This window comes from Protopterus annectens, chromosome 7.part0 (assembly GCF_019279795.1).
Source record: "Protopterus annectens isolate FY-2018-M chromosome 7.part0, PAN1.0, whole genome shotgun sequence".
In the NCBI taxonomy this organism is placed as follows: Eukaryota; Metazoa; Chordata; order Ceratodontiformes; family Protopteridae; genus Protopterus; species Protopterus annectens.
The window spans coordinates 1496073357-1496094167 of NC_056739.1; positions in this window are offsets into that span (position 1 = coordinate 1496073357).

Consider the following 20811-nt stretch of genomic DNA (forward strand, 5'->3'; position numbering starts at 1 on the left):
CTGTGTGTATGAGGCGTGGTCGGCACAGCTCAACAATTTGCTCTAGGAGGTCCCTGTCCACCCTATAGTGCTCCACTATCTCCAGCTCATGTAGCCCCTGGTAGGTTACCCTGGGTCTGTACATTTTTCTCCGTCTCCTCACTGTGGGTTGGTCGACAGCATTCTCATTCTTACCACCCTCAGCCTTTGACACATGTTGTTGTATGATAGCTATTGCAGCCTCTATCATTTTGCTATTTTTGTTTGTTAAAATTCCCCCACTTGTATACACTGGTGGTGTAGAGTATGTGGGAAAACCAGAGGGAAAGGTGTTTGCATAGTTTATAGTAGTGTTCTGTGCTGGGCTGGGCTGCTGCCTGTGTAATTGGCTGATTCTGATGCATTTCACCTAACAGCTATGCTAGTTCTCCCTGATTACCTTCCTACTGCTGTTTTCCCTTTCCATTGCCTTCCTGTTTAAGTCTGGGAGCATGTGGCGCAAACACAGTGCTCATATGTGCACAGAGCTTCTATTTCCTGGTTTAGGTTTTCTTTTTTCCCTTTAAACCCGGTGCGCGGCACGCACACCCGCTTAGGCAATGTAAAGAGTGCTAGGCAGCCTCAGACACCCCCCCTTGCTTCAGCTCTGCTAAGCTAAGGGCAAACCCGAGCCACAGGGCTCCAATTCACTTACAGTATGCCTGACAAATCCCCTATGATGTCAGCTAACTCCTAGGCTTGCACCAAGCTATTCCTGCTCTTACATTGTTGGGTGCTGAGTAGCATGCAGGGGATATCTGGGATTCAGTATCATTCCCCTCATTTGCTTAGGATTGCCTGCTGATGCATAGTTACAGGTCACACACTGAGCTCCCCCCCCTTAGCAACCACTATTCACTGGCCATGTTGTCTTCTGCCTGCCATTAAGTATAATGGCAAAATAGTGATTTTGGTTAGAATGCTTATTTTAGTTTTTTTTTTCTTATTTTTCGTCTGATCCCGTTTGCTCACCTCTACCCTATGCTTAAATAGTCAAGATCTGCTAAAAGAAATTAGATTTTTTTTATTTTTTGCAACTGTTTTCCATGCCAATGGCCTTATATTTGGCCATTGGCATGCTTTTTACATAATATTAACCCTTAATTTGGAGCTGTCATGGCTCCATTTTGTAGTTTGCAGAAATGTACTTGGTTACTGGCGGAGTATATTTCTGCAGATTACACTAGTCCTGCACGGCTGTCTTCGAGCTTCCTGGATCGCATATTCACCTCATTTGCATGGATTTCACCTGCAAATTGGGTGATTTGCATACAGGGGCTAAGTCTGTGCAGGACTAGTGCAGGAGCGCTCATGCATGTCTCTATAGTTTATTCCTGGATCGCACGGCAGACATATTGCCTGCTGGAGCTCCTGCACTAGTCCTGCACACCATGCAGGGCTTGCTGAATCCAGGGGATGATGGAGTTCTCAGAATATGTGCCCCATGTAGATATGAAATTTGACCTAAACACAATATGAACAAAAGATTATTGACTTCAACAATTGGTTTAGCTTCTGGTGTCATTCAAAAGGGGCTACAATACACACACACACACACACACACACATATATATATATATATATATATATATATATATATATATATATAGACAGATATATATATCTACCTGGGATGACACGGCAGTCAGTCCAAACTACATGGCCAGGCCTGCATCTGTCCTCCCAAGGCTTTTGTATAGTGGTAAAAACCTTATGAAACCCCATAATTCCTTTTTAGTTAAAGTTAGTCTTTGAAAGCTTCTAACATAACAAAACAAAATTCAGATAATATGAAAGTGCTGCTGCTCACTGCTAGAAGCCTTAAAAAATATAATTCCTACAGCCACTCCTGACCCTAGAATGCATCAATATATACAACTTCATGGAGACCTGGTACAAGAACATTGAAAGCGCTCCATCAGTGGAAGGTTTCAGTGCCTACTACATGCTTAGGCCCACTGTACTAGATGAAGGCACTAAAGCATTGGGTGTCTATATTTGTAAAACAAAACTTCCCCTCCAGACTCATTAGGATAATGATCTGGAACTCTTCCATGGCCAGCTTACCATTAACAAAACTCTGTATTACATCATAGCTAGCAAAAGGACTTCCTCTATGATCTTTTAAGTCTATACCTCCTACCTGACTAGTTTAGAAGCCCAAACCACTCAGCGAAACACCTGCATATTCTCTTAGGAGACTTCAACAATCTATTCATAAGATGGAAAACTTGTACATTCCCAAAAATGTATGCTTAAAGATTTCTGGACTTCATAAATACAAACTTGCTGGACTAACTAGTCTGCACCCCTATTAAGGGATATAAAATTCTGGACTTCATTCTCTCCAGTATGGGATAGCTCTGTTCTTTACCAGTTGTCATGTTTATTTTATTTATTTATTCTTTTATTTAATACTGACATTTGATTACAAGGAAAATCAAACTGAGTAGATGCTCATTTTCATCAGTGGCCTGGGTAGAAAAACTCTGGAGTATTACAAAAACATTTTAAGAAAAATAATTTTACAGTCTTCGAAAATAATCCAAAAGCATCTATAGTTTAAATAATTATACCAAATTAGACATACTGTGACTACATTGGTTAGACTAGATACAACTTATATGATAATGATTTAATACTGTGAAAAATTTTAGCCAGTTTACAGAAATTAAAGGGAAGTTAGTATGGTACAAATAGGAATTGCAATGTGAAGTTGTGGAGAAAAAAGAAGGGTTATGGAATATTTAGACACTGAGTTGGGAGAAATTAATTGAAGTAAGGAAGTGAGTGAAAAAGGGGGAGTAAGGAAGTATAAGTTATGAATACCTACTTGTTCATATTTAGGGATATAGTTTATTTTAGGATTAAGCAAGAACAGAGACAGATTTTGTCTAGAATTCTTTCAGAATGGTTTTAAAGGACTGGGGGTGATGATCTGATCGGTACAAGTAAGGAGTCTGAAGCCTTAACAACATGGTATGAGTACAAACCATGCCCAGCAAATCTGATAGACTTGAAGACAGAGAGGAGTTTTTGGTCACTGGATTATAATGACTGAGTGGGAACATAGTTGTATAGAATGGTATTTAATGCTGAACAAGAAGATGGACACTGAATAATTGTATAAGTGGTAAGAAGCTGTGTATATGTTAGTTGATGGAATAGTTCTAACCAATTTAGACTTTTAGTGCTATACAGTGGTGGGTTCTGAAAGGGGTATCTGCTGCAAATTTAGCCATTTTATTATAGGATTGTTCAAATTTCATTTTTTTTTTGCGATGCCTGGAGGTTAGTAAAGATGGAAGTGCCATAAAGTAGTGAGGGGAGGAAATAAGTAGTGGCGAGTACTGTTTTAGTTGCATTGGTGAGAATGTTTTTGGCTCTATAAACCACCTGTAATTTTTGGTAAGTTTTTTATGCAATTTTGTATATGCAGGTCAAATTTAAGATTATCATCTACTATCATCCCTAATAATTTGCTATGAGTAGTTACTTCACTGGTTGTATAATAATATTATATAGTATTAAAGCAGAAGATTTTAAATTTTGCTTTTATGAGAGAAAGATTTGGAGAAAAAGTAGTGTTTTTTTGGGGGGGTTGAACATGGGTTGTGAGTTACAAAGCCATGTTTCAGTGGCTGTTAAAACTCCTCGAGTAATTTTTTGAAGATGTGTCAGGTTGTTTAATGTACATATGAGTGTGAAGTCATCAATGCATTGTACTAGGGAGGCCTGTTGTGTGGATGCATGGAAGGCATTGGTTAGAATGTTAATGTGGAGGAGACCAGGACTGGGAGGTATGGAGAGCGGATAGAGTGCCATTTTACTGACTGACACCTATTGGACAAGTAGCTTTTAAACCATAGAAGGATGGAATAAGATAGACCTAGTGAAAACATTTGAAGTAGAACTTTGCTATGACAAACTGTGTTGAAGCCTATAAACAAGTGTTGTTATCTCTAGCTTTATTGACAGTATGTATAAAGGTTAGAAGTGCCATGTTAGTACTATGGGAGGGACAGAAACCATGTTGTTTGGGGTATAGGAGTTCCTTTCTGCAGGAGATAATTTAGCCATTGTTTCTGAATAATTTTTCAAGTATTTTGGAGGGGGATAAGATTGCTATAGGTCTAATGTTAGTGATGTGTGTTGAATGTCCTCCTTTTTGTAGAGAGATAATGTGTGATTTTTTTTTCCAGAGAGAGAGAGAGAGAGAGAGAGAGAGAGAGAGAGAGAGAGAGCGAATGTAGGATTTATTGACTGACCTATTTATGATGATTGAGACAGGCTAGTCAATGCTATTGGCTGCTATTTTAAGGTATTCACTTGGAAGTTCCTCATCTGAAGTAGAGCATGGTTTGTGTTTGTTTATGAGTAGGTTTATTTAGGATGTGGGCAGAGGTTTGAAGGTGAAATTGGATGTGGCGATATATGGCTGTTGAGCAGGGTTGAGATTCAGTGTTGGGGAATCCTCGGCTAGGATGCCATATTATATCTGAAGTAAAAGTTAAATTCTATTGCAGTTTCGAGTGGTGAGATACTGGGAGTCAAACCAGACCATAAATCATTCATATTCACCATACGATTTAAGCCAGAAGCATCCAATAGCTCAGTATTCAGACATTATGCTAAAGCCAGTCCTCTAAAACTGATTTATAACCTAGCAAAATTAAAATCCCTTTCACCCTGTTAACCTTTCTACAAAATGTGAAATCCTTCATTGCCAAATTCTATGCATATGTAAATAGTTACATAGAAGCATCTGTCTACCTCTGAAATACATATAATGCCAAATTTAAAAATAAAGCTCTTTGGTGGAACCCAAATATAAACAGGCTTCACAATAAACGGAATATCTAATTTCAAGTAAAAGTAAGAGTAACCCAGTGCCAGAAATGCTGTTGCCAAACTTAACAGGTAATTCCAGTCTCAGGTCAAATCTTCTGAAGCTAGATATGAGGTAGAAATATTCACCTAGACAAAAAATAATCCCAAAATGTTCCTTAATTATGTCAGAAACCTCAGAAATAAAGCTTAAGACTGTGCAGAAATAATAATAAATATCACATACAATAATCCTGAAAACATAACAAATCTACTAGCCGATAAATTTAGCTCTAACTTCATCCCCCACCTCTCACACTCCCACATCTTATGCCAGCATCCTCATCTCCCAGTGTCTCAGGAACAAGTCCTGAAAGCATTATCCAAGGGCAAGAACACTGCATGTATGTGGCATAAAGTTTTTAGTGTATAGAAATGTAATTTCACAGCAGAAATTTATTTCACTGATGCTATATACCCCATTTGATTAACAGTCTGAATCTTTTGCAAAATATGGAATAAATTCTGGGGGGATTTAATAAAGCCTATACATTTTTTTTCTGTGTAGGCATCACACCATGCTGCTTTCATGGATGCGAACATTTTCAGATTCAGTAAGCGCTGCTGAGCAGCTCACACGCATGTGCGAACATGGAAACATCTGTGGCATGCAAATCACCTCATAAGCAGGTGAATTTCATGCAAATGAGGCAGGTAGAGTGATCTGGCAAGCAGATAGGCATCTTTTCAGACCCTGTGTCAGTGTATGTAGTGTACATGGAAAAATGCCATGTACAGGAGTGTAGACAGACAAAAGGGGTTGTAAAAATTTAGATATATGGACAGAAATGTAATATTACATACACATATGAGCAAAACTATTATCCTGTATTTTGGAAAAATTAATGGAAATAAGTAAAATTTTTTTTTAATAATCTGGGCATAGTAATTTGAAAAAAAAATAATATTATGTGACAGAAATGTAGTACAGGATCTTGTGTGGAGTCCCTACAGTGGTGCATTGGTGCTGTTGATGACGTGGTAGGACTATGAAGCATGTAGTTTCCAGGCGGTGAGCACAGATACCTATGCAAATGAGGTAGAGTTACTGAATAGTGGAAAGGAGTAATTGTGTCCGCATATCCCCCCCATGTAAGCTTAGACTCATGTTGCTGTTTACATAGGAGGTAGCTGACATCGAGGGGGGGGGTGTCCACTGACTTCTAAGCTCATCAAAGCTTAGGTGCATGTGTTTGCACTGCACTTTGCCTGGCTGAGAATGTCCTTTCAGGGGTGCATGTCCACTGACTTCTAAGCTCTGTTTACCTTAGGTGTAGGTATTTGCATGGCGGGCAGCCATGCTGAGTATGTCTGAAAACCAAATGTATTCAATTAATTTTGACTTTTGTTTAAGCTAAAATAGGGCCATTAAATGATGTTAATTATACTGTAGGCAGGTGGAATGCATCATAGTTAGCCAATCACACATTCTGCACCTACAGCAGAGCTCTATTATGTATGCATACACCCTACATTCTCATTTTTCCCAACTACTTTGTACCATTGGTGTACAGACTTGGGAATTTTAACTGAGATAATGCTAGGGGCTGCTGCAGGTCTGCTACATCTTTATGTGCTAGATGCTGAAGTCAATGCTGCTAATGACAATAGGTATAGACAGAGAAGGAGAAGAGTGTTCAGGCCCAGGGTAACCTTCCAGGAGCTACATGAGCTGGACATTGTAGAGCTCTATAGGGTGGACAGGGACATATTACAAGAACTCATAGAGCTCTGCCACCCTCAATTCAGACTGAGAGACAACAGAGGGGATCCCATTCCAGTGGAAACAAAATTATTTGTTGCCCTTTGGATACTAGCTACAGATAGTCTCCAAAGATCAACTGGGGACATGATGGGAGTCTCACAAGCATCAGCATCTAGGGTACTCCACCACTTCCTGGATTTCATGCTACCACATGCTAGTTAGCACATTTCTTTTACACTCACCGCTAAGGCAAGGGCCAGCAATATGCAACACTTCTGCCATGTAGCATGCTACCTTGAATTGCTGAATGCCATAGATTGCACTTATGTACACATCAAGGCACCACCTGGTGAGGAGGGTAGAATCTACATCAATTGCAAGGGGTACCACTCCATCAACTGCCAAGTCATGTGCAATGCTTAGGGGATTATCATGAATGTGTGTGCTGGCTGCCCTGACAGTTATCACAACTCCCATATCTGGCATGCATCACAACTATACCAGATGTGTGCTGGGGGGACATCCCACATGGTCATTTACTGGGGGATGCTGGCTATGCTCTGGAACCGTTGATGATGACACCCATCAGAAATGCCCATACACCCACAGAAGAACATGATAATGAGACACACACACAAACTAGGACATCACAGAGCATGTGTTTGGACTTCTGAAATCACTGTTCCAGTGCCTCGATATATCTGGTGGAGCTCTGCAGTACTCTCCAGCCACATGTACACATATGCTCACAGCATGTGCTATGTTACACAATATGATCCTGCGGAAACAGCTGCAGCAGGATCAGCAAAGGGAAGGGATACACAGACCCCCACCAGTGCCTAGGTCACCACAGCCACAGTCACAGGAGGACTTGGAGGACGAACCCCCTGATGATGATGATGTCCCTGTAGGAAGACGTTGGCATGCCCAGTATGCTCTGGCTTTGGCTAAGAGACAACACATAGCACATTCACTGACAACCTAGGGTCCTTGGGACTAACACCTTTCTCCTATAACATACATATATTAAATCTGATACCAGGAAACCTACACAGCCTGTACCTGTCCATGTATTGGCTGTGTACTGCTTGCATCAGAGTCTGCCCTGAACTGTAGTTCTGTCAACTGCTGAATTTGTAAGGTAAGTCTCTAACCTACACACTACTTGTAAGGATTACTGTAATATTACTGTAATATGGTATGGTATGTATGCATCTGCTGCATTTATGCAAGGAAATATAGAGGGCTATTTGGACAGAAGTAACATCCACATGGGACAACAGATACCCAGTCCACTAGTATGTGTTTCTTAATATTCACTAGGCTTCGTGGTTGGAATATGCAGTGCATCAGTCAAGGGAGATGTTAAACAGTGGGGGGTCACAAGATTTTTGGACTACTGTGTATCCCAGCAGAGCATATGGTGTTGTTTTCCCACACCCAGCACAGTCATTTTCCCATATAACTGCTTTAACAGTAAGTCATCAGTGGTATATCAGCAGTCCAGGCAATCTCAGGGCAGTAACACAGAAATCAACCACACACTGTATGCCTCACTTACTGGAGGAATAACAATGTGTATATGTATGCTGTTTATTGCATGATGAATGACTTGCCTCTGTCTGGCAGCTTGTGTGACTCAGTGGACTAGGGAAGCCAGCATGGGTGATGGCGTTGGTTGAAATCTGGAAGTATCCATATCTTTTGCATGTGAGGTATTATTATGTTAGTGATTTCACAGACTGTCAGTCTGTGTGTGGTGTAAAATTATGAACCTCTGTCACATATTAATTACATCAGACAGCTGGGGCATGCCTGGACATTTTGAGTGAAGTGCAGTACTGCAGAAACAGGGACAGATGTCACTGTCTGTAACACACAAAATCCCAGACTGGAGTACAGGTAGGTGTGGGCTGGAGTCAGTTTATAAGTACTGACAGTCCCAGTGGGCATGGATGTACACTTAGTTAAATTGAGTGCAATTCTGTTGCCCCTTCATCAAAATGACCTGTTATCTATAGGTACGTCTATACATACATATATGTATACATATCCATTTGTCACTCTCACTCTCTCTCTCACATACATAGTATATCTAGCTCTATGTTTAGCTATATATATATATATATATATATATATATATATATATATATATATATATATATAAACATACATATTCTCTCCCCATATATCTGCATAACCTGCATACATATCATACACACACAACTACATTTATATATACATCCCTGTTATATACACAAATATGTATGAGGATGTCTACATTGTCCTACATACCGTAATAATGGTGAGTAAAGCTGCTCTATCACATATCTATAATGTTGCTCAAAGGATCCAAAGTAAGGGCTCAACAGTACATAATGCACTTACCTACAGACACCTGTGCCTGCTGGATGTCACCACATAGATAGCAATAGGTAAGCAGGTGGTGTAATGTATAATGTTATCTACGCATGCATGGAAAGGGCACATTGTTCCTGCCCACAGGCTTGCCCATCTAAATGTAAACAGCCACATATGGCCATACTGGTAACTGTAGACACATAGATGGTATAATCATAGTTATCTAACTGCTAGGATACTAGATGCAGAGTAGGAAGCAATATCACTCTGCAGGCCACAGATGCTGTTCAACACAAACCTAGTTTGTGTAATCCACAAGTAGTTTGCTTGCAATCACATGTATCACAGACATCAGCCATGGTGTGTGCGATAAGTATTGTGACATGTAGTGTGTAAAACTAGATAGGCAGGGGTGCTAATCTCACTGCAGGCCATTTTGTGTATGGTGTGTGTGTGTGTGTGTGTGTGTGTGTGTGTGTGTGTGTGTGTGTGTGTGTGTGTGTGTGTGTGTGTGTGTGTGTGTGTGTGTGTGTGTGTGTGTGTGTGTGTGTGTGTGTGTGTGTGTGTGTGTGTGTGTGTGTGTATCCCCCTGCGCAAGAAGTGAGAATCCCTCATTGGGTATCAAACTGCAGGCCCTGTAAGTTGCTGCTAGCTTCCAAACTGCCCTCTTCTCTAAGGCCTGATGATGTCATGTACCTTAGGACTACCAGCTACCATTATAGCATCAGACTTAAGCCATGGTGCATGTGATAAGTATTGTGATCTATAGTGTGGAAGACTAGATAGATATAGGCTCTAATCCCAATCAAGGCCACTTTGTGTGTGTGTGTGTGTGTGTGTGTGTGTGTGTGTGTGTGTGTGTGTGTGTGTGTGTATGTCCATATGGCATTAATCACCTCAGTAACTTTAAGAGAGGTAGGGTTTTGCAGTATTTTATTTGTAGCAGGTGATGTGGCCCTCCAAATGCCTGACCACAACTATGCCTGCTGATGCCATCAAGCATAATATGTCCTAAACTGATAGTGCTAGCAGACATGAGGTGTGTTGCATGCATCACATACTGTGATCTGTAGTGTGTACCATTACATAGGTAAGTGTTCTAATCTACATACAGCCAACTTGCACTATGTGTGTGGCATGTCCTGCAAGCAGTAATTGGAAGTGTAGCTATCCTCAATGTATCTGTGTTCATGCATGTGGCTGTTAGAGCATTTTACATCAGCTTACAGAACCCTAGGACATTTCAGTTTCATAGCATAATGGCCATACAGCTCTCACAATTGTAGGCAACTTTATACCCTTATTTACATGATCAGCACATATCACCCCAGTCCAAGAGGGACACAGGCAGAAGCCCTGTGGTGAAATGATGATCGCCCAACCAGTCATACAGATGGCATGTGTTGAGGTACACTGAGGTGCTCTGTTTGCCATTCGGCAGGGTTCTGTTTCAAAGGAGTGTTAAAGTCTACTAGGCAAATCTCTTCCATCAGCATGTATTACTAATGTCACATACTAGGTTAATGTCCTTAGAGTGATTAACCCATCTACTATGCCACCTACAGAGATGCAGCATTTATAATCAAGCAGGGTCACACATTGCTCCATATGCAAGGTAGAGATACCTCTGAGTAGTCTATATGCTACAGGCTACGACACTCAGTTCAGATGATCCCCATTGAACACATACTGAAGACATGAAGTTTCCTTGTGAGGGGCCATATTGTTGTGAGCAAATGCCAGCACTGCTTGGAAAGGTACATTACCAAATGGCGATTGCACTCAGATATTGGCATGCTGAGGAAAGACTACATTGAGGTTATGAGTATGTCAATTACAGGTGACTGTGACTTCAGCTATGTCATATGCCTCCCATCATACCACTGGGGAGACATGGTGATCTCAGGCACGTTAGGTGCACACCTGTGTGGCCAGGTCTGTGTGCCCAGTTATTTCATCCCTGAGTATGTACATCACACGTTGCAACTGATGTGCTACTTACCAGGTACATAGGTGTTAGTGATGGAAATTATACTACACATATATTTGCATGGAGTTTATGGCCATTACTATGTCAACAGACATTTGTTCATTAATAACCTCTTGTAGGATATTGACATAACTCCAGACTCCATGAGTGCTCACAGTTTGCAGGCATCAGCCAACATTGTTAGTCACAGACATTCAGTATTCACTTGTATTGTGGTTAAATGGATTCCAAGCAGTAGAAGACCATACCTCTCAACCTGGAAAGATCAAAAATGTGGACAAGGCCCATGAAAAATAGGTACAAATCTGTACGCTGATTGACACCTAATTTGCATACATAATTACATAATCCCACCCACTCCAATGGAATTGTGGGATACCAACTTTCAAACGCAAACTGAAGAACAGACTACCAAAATATGCCATCAGAGTCCCCCTACACCCATTCCAATGTCCCATTACTTGGCTACTTCACCCCATTTATCATAAACACTGTGTGCATACTGCTTTACTTCTACAATGGTTATTTGGATTTTATTTTACATTTTACAGAACAAGGCAATGAAAATAGATTTGGCACTAAAACATCTCTGCCCTTGAAACTCACATTCATTGAAACAGCATTGAAATCTACACCACATCCAAAGAAAATACATCTGGCAAGTGGTGGATAAAGATTATGTTTGGGCTGTTTTCAAATCATTGGCTCCTTGCACACAAAACAAGAAACATACATGCGTTATTTTTTTTGATACACCTTCCTGACTTTATTAAGTTATATTACTTGTATAATACAGCACACTTGTTAGACAGAGCACACTTTAAATTTGTTTGAACATTTTTCCAGTAGGCAATGAAAGAAAACGCATAAACCAATAATGACAAAACTGCCCAGTTCAGAACATTTCTGTCATAAAAGTCTACTTCCACACACACACACATACACACACACACTATACATAGAATGACAGTAGTATAAGCCATCGGCATCTTGCACAGCTTCTCACACTTATTTCAATTTCATTTTTTTTTGGGGCAAAAGTCAAAACAGGGACACATTTTAAACATTGCTTGTATAAATGTGGAAAGTTCCTAGAATAAAATGCTATGTTACTACCATGCATTTCATTGGCAATCTTGAACCCAGGACCATATGCACTACAGTCAGAACAACATACTACTATGCCAAACCAGCAGTTTCCTGAAAAATAGGAAGACTGAAACTTAATAGCTATCATTTATTGAATTTAGTTCTCACTTCTCACCATAGCTCTCAACCTCTTAGCACAAAAAAACCTGGACAAATAAAGCTAATAATGGGTGAATACAAATTCAATACTCACTTCTCTGTCACCATAGCTCTCAACCTCTTAGCACAAAAAACCTGGACATGCAAAGTCAATAATGGGTGAATACAAATTCAGTACCCACTTCTCACTCACCATAGCTCTCAACCCCTTAGCACAAAAAACCTGGACAAACAAAGCCAATAATGGGGGAATACAAATTCTGTTCTCACTTCTCACTCACCATAGCTGTCAAGAGTCTCAAATCTTAGCACAAAAAAATCTGGACAAAACTCACAATACATGTTTGCTGTATTTCTCTGTTCAGTACAGTTTGGTGTGATAGTCATGCACTTTTAATATTAGTTTTACAATCTTTACAAAGGATAAATCACTAGTCTGGTATGTGGGCTGTAAAACTGTTCCTCAGGCATGTGGAATCTCCCACTTCCTCTTAAATGTGTGTAAACTTTCTAAATAATTTCTGTAGTAGCTCTGGAACTATAGCACTCACTTGCATAAAGTGGAAGGAAAATACCTAGCAGTTTCATATGTGAGGCAGCCTGAACTACTGACTATGTAAGTGAACAGTCAGGTTTAATTTCATCTTCATGAAAAAGTGTACCTGCAGTCACTGTGTCTGTGGACTAAATAAGGAGCATCAGGGTGGAGTTTGTTGGCTGATAAAAACTGCATCCCTGCTATGTAATAAATAAACCAGAGCTCTTATTCTCCTTATAAACTGAACCCCCCTCTGCAAAACAAACAGGGAAATAAAAATTATCAGGAGGTATAACCAATAGGAGGATGAAAACGTATTGCAAGATGGAAACGTATTGCAAGAGGAAGATAATAAATAGTTGTTCTGATATGGAGTGCTTCTGTCAGTCACTCACTCACACAAATATGTTTTAACAGTGGGGTAGAAGCAGTGTTGTATAGCTGCAGAACTGCACAGAGTAACATAATCAGCTTCTGTGATGTGGTATATCCTGTGACATTTTAGTCATCCTAAAAAAAAAGTGTCACAGCTACATACAGATCCATGTGTGTTACTGCATTGACAGCTTTCTTTTGCATCTCTCAGCAGCAGTACATATTAGAGAGTATAACAGTTATTACTTTATATTTTAAGCTGTTGAATGGGGAGCTTCCATTGAGCCTACTTCTCATGCACACAATCACAGTCTGTCTCTCGCACACACACACACACACACACACACACACACACACACACACACACACACACACACACACACACACACACACACACACACACCGTTCATTTCCTTACTAACTTGTCTTGATTCCTTGTTCCCAGTCAGCGGTCACACACACACACAAACTACTGTTCCTACTTCCCAGCAGCGAAAAACAAAAATAAAATGGCAAAGTCCCAGCAATGAAAGCTGCAGCAAAACCAGCATTCACACGGCAAACTAAGTCCCAGCAACGTTACTTACCTACTTCCCAGCAGCGAAAAACAAAAATAAAACGGCAAAGTCCCAGCAATGAAAGCCGCAGCAAAGCCAGCATTCACTCAGCAAAGTCCCAGCAACGTTACTTACCTACTTTCCAGCAGCAAAAATGGCAGAGCCAGCAGCATACTCTCGGCAACAAAACAAGTCCCTCTGTTTCACGACACAGCAGCAAAGCCAACAACAAGTCCCTCTGAGAGCCCTCTCTCAACAGCAAAAAGCAAAGTCCGGTCCCTCCATTTCTCAAACAGTTTTTCAAATTCTCGGTAGCACAGCACTTCTCGCCAGCCGGAAATGATGACGTGAGGTCCTTAAGCTCAATTCCGACTGGCTGGTAGTGCTGACGGCGCTGACATCATCGTGCACGTGATGACATCAGCTCCAGCGTGAAAATTAAAAAAAATAAAAAATAAAAATAAAAAAACAAACGTAATGAAATCGGAAATGAAGGGGTGCCACTCGGGAATCTTGGCACCCCTTCATTTGGACCCCAAAACTCAGTAAAAACTGAGTAATTCAGGATGGTTGGGAGGTATGTAGAGGACCCAGGACTGAGCCCTATTGAACACTGCTTACAGATCAGCTATTTGAGGTGGATGTCACTATGTTGAGTATATGTGCCATTGATGGGCCACTTATTGACCCCTACAGTGATAGTAGCATGGGTGCCTAAGTGGGTGCTTTGTAAATGATGCCTGAGTGGGGAATATAGTCAAACAGCTTAGCTCAGTCCAATGGGCTTGCATGCCCTGATGTCCCCTCACCCAGGTCCTTGGTGACTGCCTCGGAAATATCCACCAGGTTCAACAGTCATGATCTCCCTGTCAGACATCGAAACTGTGTACAGTCAACTGTATGTAGATCACATATATGTGTGCTGATCAGCTCCATGATGATTGCCCCTACAGCCATACAGATATGGATACTCATGCAAAGAGGTCTATAGTTCTGGTGGTCAGTGGATGCACCACCTCTGTGCAAGGGTATAACAGTTGCCATTGTCTAGTCAGCTGTGGTGCAGCCAGTGGTTTCAGTATGATTGCAAGGTGTTCCCAATAGTGTTAGAAATCCTTGTCAGATCCCATGTAAGATGCAGCCTGGGATGCTAGCATGTCCAATAGATGCTGTGTATCCTCCATAGAGAAGCCATTTATGACCTGCTCTGTAGATATGAAAGTTATGGGACAGGTTGTAGGAATGTCATGTATCACATGGTGGGACAGGGGAGTGAAGTTGATGCAGAACCTGTGGGACTACAGGTTAGCTCTGAGTACAGACCCATTATATGTTTCATCATTATGTATGAATTCACTGACAATCTGGGCCCATCTTTTGAGGTTACACATGTAACTACAGTGTGTGCTGTGGTTCTGCTTTGTATGGGTGGCTATTTTTTTTCACTTACTGTGTCTGCAGAACATCAAAACACTATGTGCTTGTTTTAGCTGAGGAGGTTATGCCTCCATATTGGAGGGGCACTCTCACCCCAACTTTCAATCAGCAGTTTCCACCTCTTATACAGCCTGCTAATGTCAGTTGTCCACCGGGTAGGTTTGCTGTGCAAGGAGGAGCCTGTGTTCCTCCTGTTAGGTACAGCTGAGTTCATATGTTCATAGGTTCATAGGTTCGTACTAGGCTATCTGCCCTAGGGCATTTATAAGCCTAGCCAGAGTGTGTGTGGCTTTCACCACCCCTTAGGATGAGAATACTACGCCCATTTAGGGTTTTAGTTTACTGTGCCTCTGTCTAGTAGTGACACAGAGATGACCCCTGGGGTAAACCTACGATCTCCCATCCACTCGTCAAGATTTCTCTTGAATAGAGTTAGTGAGGGGCACTGCCTAACATGGATTGGGATTCTGTTCCACAGTGTAGGGAGCCTCTGGGTTATGAATCTGTCCCTCCAGCACGTCCTATTTATTTCTGTGTTGAGGTTTAAGTCTCTTGCTCTCGTTGCTCTGATGGATTTGGATTTTCTGAGGTGGAGCATGCCCATTAATTCTGGATTGGACATGGCCTTGTACGTCAGGCACAGATCACCTGTGAGTATGCAGTATGCGACTGAATAGAGCTGGAGTTTCTTCAGTCGGGCAGCATATGACATATGTTTAAGACCCTTTATCCTCTTGGTGAGGAACTTTTGGGGTCTTTCCAACTGCTGCAAGTGTCGGGTAAGATACATCCCAAATGGGGCATTGTACTCAATCATTGGCCTGATAAGAGAAGAGTACAGGGGCACAATGACCTCTCTTGATCTAGATGTGAAACCCTTCACGATAAGGTGGGCAATATAGAAAGTCTTCCTAACCACTTTGGCAATGTGAGTGTCAAATGAGAGGTTACTGTCAACCTGGGTCCCTAGGTCCCTGATTACCTCTTCCATACTTAATGGATTACCACTTATGTGGTAATTTGTGGGTACCTTGTTTTTCCCAAAGGGTATGACTATATATTTTTTGGTGTTCAGCTTAAGGCCATGCCTCTGGCACCAATTATCCGTTTCTATGAGGCCTCTCTGAAGGATGCTTGTGTCCGCTGGAGTATCAATTATGGCGCCCAGTTTGCAGTCATCTGCAAACTTTGTCAGCCACAATCCTCCTATGTTTGACTGTACCTCGGAAAAATAAATGCCGAACAAGAGGGGTCCCAGGACTGAGCCCTGTGGGACATCACTTGCGACCGGCTTAGAGTCTGACATAGCTCCAGCAACTCTGACCCTGTGGGTTCTGTCCTTGAGCCAGTTTACAACCCATCTTGTAACATATGGGTTTACATTTAAGCTGGTGAGTTTGTCTATGATGCCCGAGTGGGGTATTGTGTTGAAGGCTTTTGCAAGGTCAAGGTAGGCTGTGTGAACTGCCTTACCCTCATCAATGGCCTTAGTGACTGTTTCAAAAAAGTCCACAAAGTTCAAAAGGCAGGATCTGCCCTTGACAAAACCATTGACAGGTAGGATCCAATGTCTGTAGGTCCCCAATGTCTTTGTTTATGAGTTCCATAATGATCCTCTCCATAGCTTTGCAGACCAGGCTCGTCAAGCTTATGGGGCGGTAATTCCCAGGGTCCGTAGAAGCACCGCCTTTGTGAAGTGGGACCACTGTTGCCATATGCCACTCTTTGGGTACGTATCCTGTAGTAAGGCTAAGATTAAACAGCAGCCTTATGTGTGGGTTTAGTTCCTCTTGGAGTTCATGTAGCACACAGCCCGGGACACCGTCCGGTCCCATTGATGCTGTGTTTTTAACTTTAGAGAGGGCGGCTCTCACCTGGGCATTTGAGATGTTAGGGAGGCTATACTCTGCTGGGATAGATATTTCTCCTCTTGGGGGGGAGGGGGAGGAGAAATTTGCACTGAACCTGTCTGCCAGAATGTTGGCAATGTCAGTGGGTTCAGTGTATTTTGTGTCATTTTGGACTAACTCTGAGCATATCTGGGAGTTTCCACCCAGGTTTCTAACATAGCTAAAGAAGGCCTTGTGATTGTCTTTTGCGATTTTTCTCTCAAAGTTGGCCTTGGATGATTTTATGAGTGATCATAGTTTTTTGCTAGTACTGATCAGAGATGCCTTCCCTTTTAGGGATTTTGCTCTGTCATGTAGTAGCTTCCTCCTCCTGTTGTAAAGTTTGTTTATGGCTGGGGTCCACCAGACTGGGCGCCTGCCTTTGGGGGAATGGGTCTTGGTTTTATTTGGGATTGCATGATCCATGCATTCTTGAAGGTGCCCGTAGAAGGCATTTGTAAAGGATTCAGCAGCGTGGGTTGTGGTTTCCACTGGCCCAGAGGCCTTGAAGGATACTACTTCAGTCTTACGAAATGTGAAGTTGGCTTTTGAGAAGTTCTTCACTGTGGTCTTTTGTGCAGGAGGTGGGGGCGGGATGTGGATTTCCAGTGAGATTAATTTATGGTCTGATCTCACCAATGAGGGATATATTTCCGGTGTGGAGCATTTTGTCCCCATGTTTGTGATGATCAGGTCTAGTATATTATCTCCTCTTGTGGGAATGGTGACTAGTTGTTCCATCGCATTTGAGTTTATGAATTCTAGGAACCTTTGGGCTAGGGTGTTGGGGCTTGAGTAATGTTCCCAGTCTATGTTTAGGTAGTTGAAGTCTCCCAATATGATGGTATTTGGAGAGACATTCATACTCTCTAGTATCTTCAGGAAGGCTGTGTGGGATTCCTGAGTTTGAGAGGGTGGTCTGTAGCATGCTACAAACTGTAAGGCAGTTTTGCCTATGGTTAGTTGCACCTGGATGGTCTCCGATGCTTCGTGCGTTGTAATGCTGCTGGCATAATGCTTGGGTGTAGAGCTCTACATACTTGCCTGTCCCGCCTGAGGGGGAGGTGCAGTTAAGCTATCTAAACCATCCCACAGGCGGTCATAAGTGGCTTTGTTGAAATATATGTCTGTATTGTCTGCAAGGGGGATTAGTGCTTGTAGTTTTAATGAGACTGATCTGTGATCAGATCCCACCAGAAAAGACCTCACATTGGAGGGCTGCAGTGACCACCCATATTGGTAAACACACGATGCAGAATGTTGGTTCCCCTTGTGGGGATGGGGTCTATATTATATGAATGAAAGTTCATATAAGTGAACGCTCAATGAGCGAAAATCCTGGACATTGAAAACAATATTGTGGGGGGGGCTGCACCCCCCCCTATTAAATATATATTCCAACTCTGATATCGCACTACAGTGAGGAAAGGGCAAAAACTCCAATCTTCACTGTACTACGATCCCAAAACATGCACCTCGATATCTGAGAGTTTCACTTAGTGGAGCGTTCGCTTATGTGAACTTTCGTTCATATAATATAGACCTGTGGGGAAGTCACGGGACTGCTCCAGACCATTGTAATTAAGGATGTGGACTATCCTTTGGGCAAGTGAGGTGCAGTATGACTAAGCAACACAGTTGGTGGTCAGTTAATGCCACCCCAAACCATGGTGTAATGATATATCTTGATAGACACATGCATACAAATACACACAATGGGTGTCTGGATTTATGGAGCTGTTCCTGTAGCTGGCTATTGCTTGGTTATGCACCCTTTCAGTACTGAATGGCACATGCAATGTCTCCAGGAAATCACAGTGTTTCAAAAAATCTGGATGTGCATCTATCCTTAATGAGTATGTATACACCATCTGCCTTATCTTGAACATTGTCATTTTGAAGTCTGAAGATGTGGATGGACATATAGTCTGGTATGGCTATGGTGCTACCCATAGCCTTGAACCAGATGTCTTAAACTGCACACATGTCTGCATATTCCAGGGTAGGGACACTTTCCAAATAGTGGGGTTCAGTGTTGCCATACCCAGAGTGTAGCAGGATCACCATGATGTTGTATAATGATGGTGTTTTCATTGCCATCTTTTCCCTGAACAGAGCATCTAAGATGCATTGTGGGAGTGTCAGCAGCCTTGGCTGATACTCCAAATCTCAGCGGTGAGCGATGAAGACCATCACTGGTGAAGCATTGATGTCTGTTGAGCAAGGCATCCCAGGCAGACATGTAGTAGATCCCCTTACAATGACACCACACACTAAGGCAATTATTGACTTCCATCAGTTTCCATGTGTATGGAGCCATCATCCTAGGTGAGGGTCAACTGCAGCTGAAACTATGTACATACTCATGAGGGACACAGACTAGCTAAGCTCATTCATGTGTCTGCACACAGGCTGGTGATGTATGTCCCTAGTTGTACACACCTGCAGGAACTATGATGTCAACATTATGTTAACTGGCAATGTGTGGTAAGGCCTATTGTGTCAACCCACAGACAGCTATCTGTGATCTTTCCCATATGCAGCCACTTGACACAGACATCAATGTGTCTCACGATGTAATCACCTATGATTAAGTGGTGTGATTTTGTGTTTTGCCTTGGGTGTTTGGTTGGTGAGAGAGTGTTGCATGCAGTATTATGTGTACTGTACACTCCAGAGGCAGGATTTTCTGAGGTATCTGTTGTTTGGCAATGTGTCTGGTAAGGAGCTGCACACATGCAGGTGTTTGTGATGTGGGTGTAGGTGGTACAGGATGTGAGCTGTGCATGTTGGCATAAAGCTTATTGCCATATGTAATGACTGCTGTTGGAGACAGCATGGCAGCAAGGTTTGAAATGCAGTCACATCTGTCACATGTTGTGTTTGTGTTTCATAGGAGTAGAGGGGTGTGGACACTCCCAAAATCTCAGCAGCAGGTCCTGCTAAGTTAGGGTCATGCTGTCACACCCTTGGGGTTGACAGCCTGCTATACAGTGTTTGTAGGCACATCTTGCAGTGAAGATGGGGATGCTCATGCATGCATATAGGACTTGTTTAACTTTGTTGACATTACTTTGGTCCCACAAGTGTATGATGCCTGTCAAGCAACCAGACAGCACACTGGTTGTTGTGTGAAATGATGTGGAAACACAGACATGTGTTTTGGATACATACTATGACATGCCTAGGACATGTGGTGGGTGGACACACCTTGGCCAAAAGTGGCCAGTCTGCTGCAATAGGCTTCACAGTCATGTCATGCAGATATCCACCATTAATCTGTTGAAGGGCAGGATGTATGACTAACTGTGAAATTGTCACCTATGATGGCTCACTGCCAGTGTGCTGTTTCAGCAAGACTTGACATCTTTGTCACTGGACATTATACATTATATTGTGGCACTACAGCAGTGCTACTAATCACTCTCTTCTCAGTTCCCTAGTGACATACCACCAACTCTGGAATAGAAGGTATAATACATGCAAAAGCCAACTGAGTGCCAGGGTTGCTAATAAAGGCATCTATCTGGAGAAGGGTATGTGAAGCCTACAGAGCCTTTCATGATGTGGAACAGCTATGTGGATAAACAAAGAGTATGTGTCCTGCTTCTCATCATGGGCTTCGTAGTAACATTTTGCGTGTGATGACAGAAAACATGTTGGAACATGGTATCCTATGTGAGAGTGGTGTCAATGAGACCAGCAGTAGTAGTTGCCAGGCACTGGCAATACTGTGGACTCCCATGCTTAACACAGTCTTCACAAGGTAATTGTGCCCTTCTAGTACACACTGCTTGGGTACTGTC